The sequence below is a fragment of the Paramisgurnus dabryanus genome, chromosome 14 (genome assembly GCF_030506205.2).
Source record: "Paramisgurnus dabryanus chromosome 14, PD_genome_1.1, whole genome shotgun sequence".
NCBI classification, from domain to species: Eukaryota; Metazoa; Chordata; class Actinopteri; order Cypriniformes; family Cobitidae; genus Paramisgurnus; species Paramisgurnus dabryanus.
Window position 1 is genome coordinate 20,678,388 of NC_133350.1, and position 10,613 is coordinate 20,689,000.

Sequence of the window (10,613 nt, forward strand, 5' to 3'; positions counted from 1 at the left end):
ACTTTTAAATAATACTATGGCAGTGAATGATGCCCCAGATCTGTTTGGTTATTAAAGGGACACTCCACTTTTTTTGAAAATAGGCTCATATTCCAGCACCCTTAGAGTTAAACATTAGATTTTTACCGTTTTGGAATCTATTCAGCTGATCTCTGGGTCTGGCGGTACCACTTTTAGCATAGCTTAGCATAATTTATTGAATCTGATTAGACCATTAGCATTGTGATTAAAAGTGACCAAAAAGTTTCAATATTTTTCCTATTTAAAACTTACTAAGACCAACAGAAAATTAAAAGTTGCGATTTTCTAGGCCAATATGGCTAGGAACTGAACCCCTTGGTAACTTTCAATAGCAGGGGACTATTTTCGGGCAGTGCGTAATATCATTGTGCCTGCTGCAGCCATGTTACAGCAGCAAAGTCCTTGATTATTACCCCAGAATGAGAGTATAGTTCCTAACCATATTGGCATAGAAAATTACAACTTTTAATTTTCTGTCAGTCTTAGTAGATGCTCTAACTACAGAAGAGTCAAGTTTTAAAAAGGAAAAATATCAAAACTCTTTGGTTATTTTTGGGCATGATGCTAACGGTCTAATCAGATTCAATTAATTATGCTAAGCTATGCTAAAAGTGGTACGGCCAGACACAGAGATCGGCTGAATGGATTCCAAAATGGTAAAAATCTATTGTTTAACTCTAGAGAAACTGGAAAACAAAAGCATATTTTTTTAATACATCTTCATTTGTATTCAGCAGAAAAGTAAAACATCTTTTGGTTAACCTGCTCCACCAAGAACAAACATTCGGGTTGACCATTGTTTCAGTTTCACTCTTCTGGCAAAAACAGTAGCACACCTGTATTAACCAATCCAAACCAGCATTGCCTTCTTAATAGAAATGAGCAAGCCCAATGACATTTCAAAACATTTCATAAATAACAACAAAATAATAAAAAAATAGTTTAAAGTTTATCAGGATAATGCAGATAAGAATATAAGGTCTAGCAGAGAGAAAGGTGTGTGTGTGTGTGTGTGTGTGTGTGTGTGTGTGTGTGTGTGTGTGTGTGTGTGTGTGTGTGTGTGTGTGTTGCAGGCTAAATCCCCTGAAATGCATTAACCTTTATAGAAAAGATAAACTACAGCAAAACAAACATCTTCTCGGAAAATATGTTTGATCAAGCAGGCCATTTGCATTTTACAGCGAAAACCACCGGGCTCATTTGTGTGGTAAATAATATTGGCATGAAGGTGTTTGTAAAAGCTTCGGAAAAGAATGCAACTTACATTTCTAATGCAAATCACTACCATCCTCTTTTCTATATCTTCATTACGCCCTCACTGTGACCTTTATAAAAGGCTTTTTCCTTGCCTGATAGAAATTCATTTTCCCTTTCAAAATGTCTTCACAGATCAAAGAGGTCAAGGGCACACATATTTGTCTTAATGAAGTTTCTATCAGCTTGCCTCTTAGAGACTTTCAAAGGTGATATGTGTCATTTTTGCAGACATGCTACAAACAACTTATAAGCAATTTATAAGTAGATTATTTGAAACATGTGTAAACACTTTTAAAGCAATAGGTCAGTCACATGCTCATATTCAGTTAGAGCCAGCTGCCATTGTATCTGACCTGAAGGTATACAGTACACTTTGAGATGCATTTTTAGCTAACCCACCAACGTATTTAGCAATGGATGTTACCAGGGCCGTGCTGTGCACAGACCTTTTGAGGGGCATGTATTGAAACTGAAAAAGGGCACCCCCTCCAAATAAATATCTCATAATAATCGTCTTGAAAGCTTTATATTTATTCACTATTAATGATTGAAAAATCACTATTAATGAATGAAAAATGACATTTTATGATAGCTTGGCATTATACAGTGCAAAGGATATCTGCCCTTATAAGTTGGCTTTAACAATTTACCTCCTGTGTGGTTGTTTGTAGTCATGTGTTTGTGAACTGCTCTTGTGTACTCGCTCTTATTTAATTGTAGAATATATTAATTAAATTTTTTCCCTCTGCTTATATACATACAGTTAAATAAAAATATGTTTGGTTTTATAAGCTATTTTTTATAATTTGGTTAACATGTTTAAGTATGTCATTGAGAAGAGGGGAAAATAGGAGATTAAAGATCAAAATAGGAGATTATACTATACTTTAGCCATACCATTAGAATATTCAACATCTATCTCTGCCTACCTGGCAAAAACTGTGCTGAGGACCAGGAACCTTGGTCTTTTGAAGGTGCAAATAACTGCATTACTGAAAAATATACTAAATACTAAATAGACTTAACTCTATGCAGTTGATTTCAGAATAAAATGTTATGAACCAAATAATCATACAACTCCCTTGACTAATTCAAGGCATAAGATATACATACATATACAATAAGTTATATCCAGATAGCATATTGTAATGAGTGGCAGGGCAATATACTGAACATAATTGTATCCTTTACACATTTCTCGTCTTCTATCTTTTATTAGTTTTCCTTAACTGGGCATCTGATGTCTAAGACCTTTCTAATCTGATATGTTTTTGGTGTTAATGTAGGCTCGTCTTCTCGCGGGTCTTAGTGAGATGTGTTGACTGGGCTGAGTAGTTAAACGATTGAGACGCGTCATGCAAAAAAGCGGTAAAAACCTGATCCTGCATTCCATATTGTTGTCAAGGGTGCCCTTCACATGCGTAAACACTTGTTTAATAACTGCTCGCTTTGTCAAAAACTCCATTTGGTCGCAGTTTGGAGCCCTTGGTGCCCACTGTTAGCCCACTCGCCCAATCCCGTCTATGGATAATTCGGCTTAAAGTTATAAAACATGCGCCGTTATAGACACACTAGTGTTACTTTCTTAATGTGGCAGCATTGTACTCAAACAACAAGATATTTATTTACTGTTGCAAGATGTTAAGCTGCTCTGACTGCTGTGGAACTTGAAGCTCGCTGCACTCAGGGGGTGGAGTTAAGAGGTTTGACTGACAGTTTGAGCGGATTCAAAAAGATTGTTTTTTTAATACATTTTATTTGAAAATTATATTTGTAAAACAGACAGACAGACATAAATGGTAAACAATAGCATTGATTTTTATATTAAAAAAATAAAAAAAAAACACCTCCAAAAAAGGGCACTTCGGAGTGTAAGGACAAAAAGGGCATGTGTTCTGCACAGGTTGAGCCCTTTCTGTGCACATGCCTGGATGTTACAACAACCAACTACTGTTGCTTACATCTCAATTATCCAGAATGTTTAGAAAAAAAATGCTGTGTGCTTACCATCATTTATCAAAATATCTTCTCATACAAAATATCGAAACGCCGCTTGTTTATGTTGTCACTGCTGAAACCGTCTATACAGGGTATAATGCCAGGGTGATGCTTTGCAGCTGTTAAAGGGTTCTGTATGGTTGTGTCTGTTTGGTGAATCTGCTCAAGGATAAGAGGAGCCAGCTGAAGAATCTGTTTTACTCTCTTTATGATGAACAGAAGCCAGACATGCTCCTGCCACTGCTGTGCAGAACGAGGACTAATGCATTATAGCGACTGAACAGAAAAAAGTTCCTCACTTTATCCCAACAATGCAGCATAAGCCCACAGATGCTTGTTGGCAAATAGACAATTAGGGGCAGAAGGACAGAAGGCCAATGAATTATGGGCAATGTAAAAGAACAGAGACAGACAGAAGGTCAGCTGGAGTGTACAGTCCAACACCCAACGGTTTATGGGACACATAGTAAATGGACTGCATTTACCCCCAATTTCCACCACCTGCGGAAAGGCTGCGGATCCGCTGCGGAACGGCGGCGGAGTCAATCGGTTTCCATTCAAGTCAATGTGTGTATTTCCACTGACTGCGCTCCGAATCCGTCACAGCTCCGGCCATCCGCAGCCCTCCGGCACAAATATGCAGACCTTCTATTTTTGACGGATGCCGGACAGCTCCGCAGGGCGGAGCCATGACTTTATGGCGTGATCATACCTGAATTCGCGAGATCTCGTGTTTTTTTCCTTTATTAAATCTTTGCAATACAAACATTACAAAGTCATTAATATAGAAACAACAAATATAGACAAGAACAGAGACAGGGGGAGTTAAATTGTAAAGTACGTATATGGTATAATAAATACATTAAAAATAGAGCATAAATAAATGGTTTTAGCTGTTTAGAATTTTGGATGGATTTGATGTATTGCTCTTTCTACGCGAGATCTCGTGTGGTGATCTGGGCTGGTTTGTAAAAACGTCATAATTCAAGTCATAATTGGCGGAGACAGAACTAGGTATCGTGCGATCATCACGTGAATTTGCGAGACCTCATATGTTCTCGTCACTTCAGCACGCAGCCGCTCTGCAACCAATACGGAACTGGTGTGTATTGGCGGACGGCGGAGTGCGGAGCCGTAACGCAGCGGAGCAGATCTGCAGCCGCTCCGCAGTCGGTGGAAATCCGGCGTTATACACCAAAGAAATATTAGGAACATCTGTTAAATTTCTCATTAATGCATTTATCTAATCAACCAATCGTCTAGGTTACGGATGTAACCCTCGTTCCCTGAAGGAGGGAACGGAGACGTCACGTTGTGACCGACGAATTGGGAACTCGCTTAGAGAGACCAATCTGCTTCGTTTACTACTAAAACGCCAATGAACTTGGCATTGAGATATTTGCATAATGCTGGCGCCGCCCCGCCAGGTGCCTTTATAAGCAGCAGGTGCAAATAGGGAAATTAGCTTCTTTTCGCTGAGAAAGCCGGGAGAAAGTGACCGGTCGATAAACAGCAGGGAGCAGCCCTGTGGCGACGGGACGTGACGTCTCCGTTCCCTCCTTCAGGGAACGAGGGTTACATCCGTAACCTAGACGTTCCCTTTCAGTCGGTCACTATGACGTCACGTCGTGACCGACGAATTGGGAATCCCTACCAAAACGCCACTGAGGGCTGACCTCTTCCAGTGTCTGCGTAAAGCCCTCCGGTTCCACTTAAGGAGGAGGAGATAGGTTTTAGGGCAGAAGGCCGGGCACTAGATGTTCCTTTAACCCCACAGAAGTGCCAGCGACTGGGAAGCGCCCTACCTGAGCGGGATAGGAACGCTGCGGAAGCCACCACCCGTCTTAAGGGCTAATGGTGGGCGAAAGTCAACCGTAGTTGAGGAATAAAGACAGCCGTGGCTGTGTAAGCAAAGCAGTGCTCTGCTAAGGGAAACGTGGGCTGGTAGGATTAACCCCACGGAAAAATACTCACAAAGGAACCCGGTGGGACACAATGTGGAGCCCGAGCCAGACACGTAGGTTCGCGAGGATACAGCTAGTGAAAGGCTGACAGCCAATGCTCTGCAACAAAGGCTGCCAAGGCAGCGGAGGAAGAACAATTCAAACCATTACGCATTTTTGTTCTGAAGGCCTTCCATACTGACACAGTTATGAAGCATCAGTTGGAGGCTGCAAGCCGACCTGCGAGACTGCTCTCTGTGCTCCCCCTGGTGAGGAAAGAACACGAGAGGATACAGGCTCGATACGAACACTGTAAAATCTAGTGAACGTATTAGGTGTCGCCCAACCAGCAGCTCACAGATGTCTGTTAGCGAGGAACCACGAGCTAAAGCCCAAGATGAGGCAACACTCCGTGTGGAGTGCGCTCTCAAATTAAAGGGGCAAGGAATACCCTGAAGATTATAGCCAGGGCGATAGTATCAACTATCCAATGAGACATCCTCTGCTTAGTGACAGCTTTCCCTTTCTGCTGGCCACCATAACAAACAAAGAGCTGGTCTGAGGTCCTGAGGCTTTGCGTGCGATCCACGTAGAGTCGCAGTGCGCGTACGGGGCACAACAAAGCCATGGTTGGGTCTGCGTCCTCCGGGGGCAGCGCTTGCAAGCTCACCACCTTATCTCTGAAGGGAGTGGTGGGAACTTTGGGCACGTAGCCTGGTCTGGGTCTCGGTGAGACAGCAGGACCAAACTAAAAGCACGAATCGTCAACAGAGAATGCATGTAAATCCCCTACTCTCTTCATGGAGGCCAATGCTATCAGGGTCAGAGTTTTCATTGATAAAAACATCAGACTCGTAGACTGCAAAGGCTCAAAAGGGAGACCTGAAGGCTTCAGCACCATGGACAGGTCTCAGGAGGAAAGAGGGAGGGCGCGAGGGGTTTAGCCTGCGAGCGCCTCTTAAAATGTAACAATTAAATCATGCTGGCCAACTGATCTGCCGTTGATAAGAGAGTGATAAGCAGAAATAGCGGCGATATCAACTTTAATGGCGGAGGGACAGCCTACCATCTAACCTATGTTAAAGATATAAAAGCACAATGTTAATGGGCATCCTCGCGTTGCGAAGAGCACCGGGTAACGAAAAAGGTTTCTTTAAGCGCGTAAGCCCGTCTTGTGGACGGTGCTCGAACCGCGTCGATGGTGTTAGATACCGCTTGCGATAAATCACCTAAACCTTGCGCGCGCTCAACGACCATACATGGAAATCCCACAGGTCGGGGCGCGGGTGCCATAATGTGAACCTTCCTTGAGAAAGAAAGTCTTTCCTCAGGGGAAATCGTCAGGGAGGGGCTGTCGCGAGGAGCATTAACTCTGAAAACCAATTCCTGGTAGTCCAATACGGGGCGACTAATAAAAGGCTCTCCTCGTCCTGCCTGACTTTGCACAGTGTCTGCGCAATAAAGCTCACTGGAAGGAATGCGTATTTACGCACCCCCCGCGGCCAGCTGTGTGCCAACGCATCCACGCCGAGGCTGCCCTCGGTTAGTGAACAAAATAGGCGACAGTGGGTATCGTCCGGCGACGCAAACAGATCTATCGACGCACAACCGAACTTCTTCCAAATTAGCTGGACCGTCTGGAGGTGGAGTCGCCATTCGCCGGGGGCGCAGCTCGGGAAGCGCGTCTGCCGCTGTATTGAGCGAACCCGGGATGTAAATGGCACGAAGGGACCTCAGATGCTTCTGACTCCAAAGGAGGAGATGACGAGCGAGATGCGACAGGTGACGAGAGCGCAAAACCGCCTTAACGGTAAATAACGCAACAGTCGCAATGTTATTGGTGTCGGCTAATACATCCTTCCCTCGCATCTCCATAGCGGAGCGTACAAGTCCCAGATGTACAGCGCACCGCTCGCGGCAGTTGGGGTGCTATGCACACCCCTGAGACTGCAAGCCCGTCATACGTGGCTGATCATCCCGTGCTGAGGGCATTGCAATATACAGAATGCCAGGAGACCCCTCAGGGGCATATCTTCTATCGGAAATGCCGGGTCTACCACGGGGAAAAATTGAAATGACACGCAGGTGTAATGTTTACACGGTGTATGTCGGTGTGCCACGCTCTCCTCGAGACTCGATCGTAAGCCAACGCTGAAGCGGTCTCATATGAAGCAGCTCGGGCGGCGTCACAGCCGCAGCATGCTGTCATATGTCCAGGAGCTTCTGAAATTGTTTCAGAGGGACCGCGTACTTCCCTCGAATTAAACCGAGGCAAGTCAGAACTGACTGGTTGCGCGCTCTTGTAAAACACGCCAATTAGTCGATCGAGTCTTATTTCCATACTGAGAAAAAGGATCCTCTGCACGGGGCAAAGTTGCTCTTTCCCAGCCGACCTGAAGACTTAAACGAGCGAGATGCCGAAGCATTAACTCTCTGTGTTCGCGCACGTCTGCCAAGAACGGGCTATTATAAGTCGACGTAGCTAAAAGCAGAATGCGAACAACGGCTCGAATGGTGCACTTAGTATTAATATGCCCACCCCACGACGCAGAGCGAAAAAACGGTCTAAAGCGAGGGGAGATGGACACAAAAAGTACACGTCTTACAGGTCTAAGGCTGCAAACCGATCTGAATATTGAAATACGAGCCTCGGCGTTATCATCCAAAAAGAACACCTTCGTAGAGCCGGTGCGTAAATCAAATCGATCGTAACCCGCCGCGTATTTTGGGTACTATGAGATAAAGGCTGGAAAAACCCTATCATCATCATCTCGGTAAGAGGGACCGGCTCGAACATACTTTGCCAACAGGATATCGACTTTTGCACGCAGTACATGTGCATCGGACGCTTTCACCACAGTGAAACGAAAGCCCGAATTTTTGGGGTGTGCCGGATTCGTAACCGAGGCGGATCGTGCGTAAAACCCAACGAAACGGGCTGGGAACTGAAGCCAAGCACCCAGGCACCGTACGAGGAGAAATAACGACACTACCGAAGTACCCGCGGTGGGGCAGCGAAGCGAGACAGGTGGGACTGCCGGTGCGTCTGCTGTGACAGCATAAACATCTACAGTATGTGTGTGTGACACTGACCTGAGCCCGCTGAGGGTAACGGTCGTCTGGTCTCCTCTACAGAGGGCGCAGACTCCGATGAGGGTGCTGGTGGTCCGGTCTCCTCAGCGGAGAGCTCGGACTCCTCAGGTCACCCGCTGGCGATAGAGGAGAGGTAGGGGAGCTGGTGTGTACCCGCTCACGGCTCTCTCGATCCTCCGGAGACCTAGAGAGGGAAGAGGAATGCACTCTTATGTGTGGTTAAGTGGGTACCGGCCGAACAGCCGGTGGAACATATGCAAACCAAGGATTTTCCACCCGACCCTCTATCGGGGGAAGGAGCTCCATCTCCTGAAGAGTGATCCTCTGCCAATCCGGGTCGCCCTTCACTGGCCACTTCAACTCCCGAATTTCACGGGAAGCGGCTAAGCGGGCGGGGCGAGCTGCTGACGACCGGTTCCCCTGCGCTGCCGAGATGGGGTCCGAGGAGGGGAACGGAGGTGGTCGCCGCAGGACGCCGACGGCGAGAGGCAGACTGAGGAGCCGGCGTGGTGGACCAAGGGCAGCTCTCTTCCGCCGGGGCATGACCTAGGAGATCGCCTCAGTCTGCGCAGCGGAGCTGTACGACTCCCCTGGCTCGCCGAAGAGGCCGGTCTGTGAGACAGGAGCATTCAAGTTGTTCTCGTCTGCGTCCGTCATGTCAGCCAGACACAGCCAAAGGTGGCGATCTTGAACCACTGTGGTGGACATCGCACGACTGAAGGTCGCGGGCTCCCTCGTAAATCCTTGGTGAGCCTGCAGCAACGTTATTGCGTGCAGGGCCGAAGCCGCCTCTCCGGCATGCCTGATGGGCAGCGTCCGTAACCGGACGACTGTCTACAAACACGGGAGGGAAGGGTTGGGTGGTCCCTCCAGGAACACATCCCGCTCCACTGAAGGGGTCCCCGCCTTTAGCGGCTCCGTTGGTGAGGGAGGTGAGGGGTGAAAGCTGAACGGCCGGATGGCCGCAAATCACGTCAGCTCTTCGTGCCGTCGGGAAAGAAAGGCACAGGAGGAGAGGACCGAGAGGCCCGAGCAGCTCCGAAGTACCAATCCTGTGGGCGGGACGGTTCGGGCGGAGAGGGGTTAACCTTTCCAACTCTACGGTCTCCGCCGCTCGAGCGGGCACGGCCGCCATCTCCGGAACGACTCTGCCTCGGAGGAAAAATGGACACCCCTCTGATGCTGCAGAAGTGACGGGACCAGAAGGAGGTCCAATGGATTCGGCAGACATCGTAGAACACGACTCTGCAGTCTCCACCGGAGCCTCAACCGGCTGAGGACGAGAAGGCCGGTAGGTGGAGGACGCATCCTCCGTCCTACTCAGCGTAGTGACTCGAAGGGCGCCCTGCGAGCGCTTGACAGCCGCACCATGGCGGCGTCAGCACTGCAAAGGCGCGGACAGCGTTCCCGTAGAAACGACAGTCATCTCCGCAATCCAAGAGGGTTATGCTCTCACAGAGAGAACAGAAACTCTCCACGAACGCAGCCCCGGAGTGCTCGATGCCTGAGCACGAAGACAGCGCTCGTGACCGTCACTGGAACCCTTATACTTCTCGCATCCAAGATCGCACGGGCGAAAAGCTATCCTGAAAAGGACGCTGATCGCCGCATATACGAGAGAGTGGCTGCCTTTAAAAAGACACAGAGCTCTCACGTATCACTCTTTTAGGGAAATCACTCTTTAGGTGCTCAGCTGATGATGCGCACAGGGAAGGCAACGCACACACTAAACTCAAAACAAAAAAGATGCAGAGCCGTGGAATACTGCGAGCGTCCGCTGTGTTAGTACTGCTTGTCAATCAACTTCAGCAACCGTTCCCAGAAGAGCAGAGAGTAGCTTCTCAGTAGCAGATCAAGCCGGCTTTCGAAGCGAAAAAGCTAATTTCCCTATTTGCACCTGCTGCTTATAAAGGCACCTGGCGGGGCGGCGCCAGCATTATGCAAATATCTCAATGCCAAGTTCATTGGCGTTTTAGTAGTAAACGAAGCAGATTGGTCTCTCTAAGCGAGTTCCCAATTCGTCGGTCACGACGTGACGTCGTAGTGACCGACTGAAAGGGAACACATGGCAGTTGCTTTAATGCATTTAGGGGTGTGGTCCTGGTCAAGACAATCTCCTGAACTCCAAACTGAATGTCAGAATGGAAAAGAAAGGTGATTTAAGCAATTTTAAGCATGGCATGGATGTTGGTACCAGACGGGCCGGTCTGAATATTTCACAATCTGCTCAGTTACTGGGATTTTCACGCACAACCATTTCTAGGGTTTACAAAGAATGGTGTGAAAAGGGAAAAAAATCCA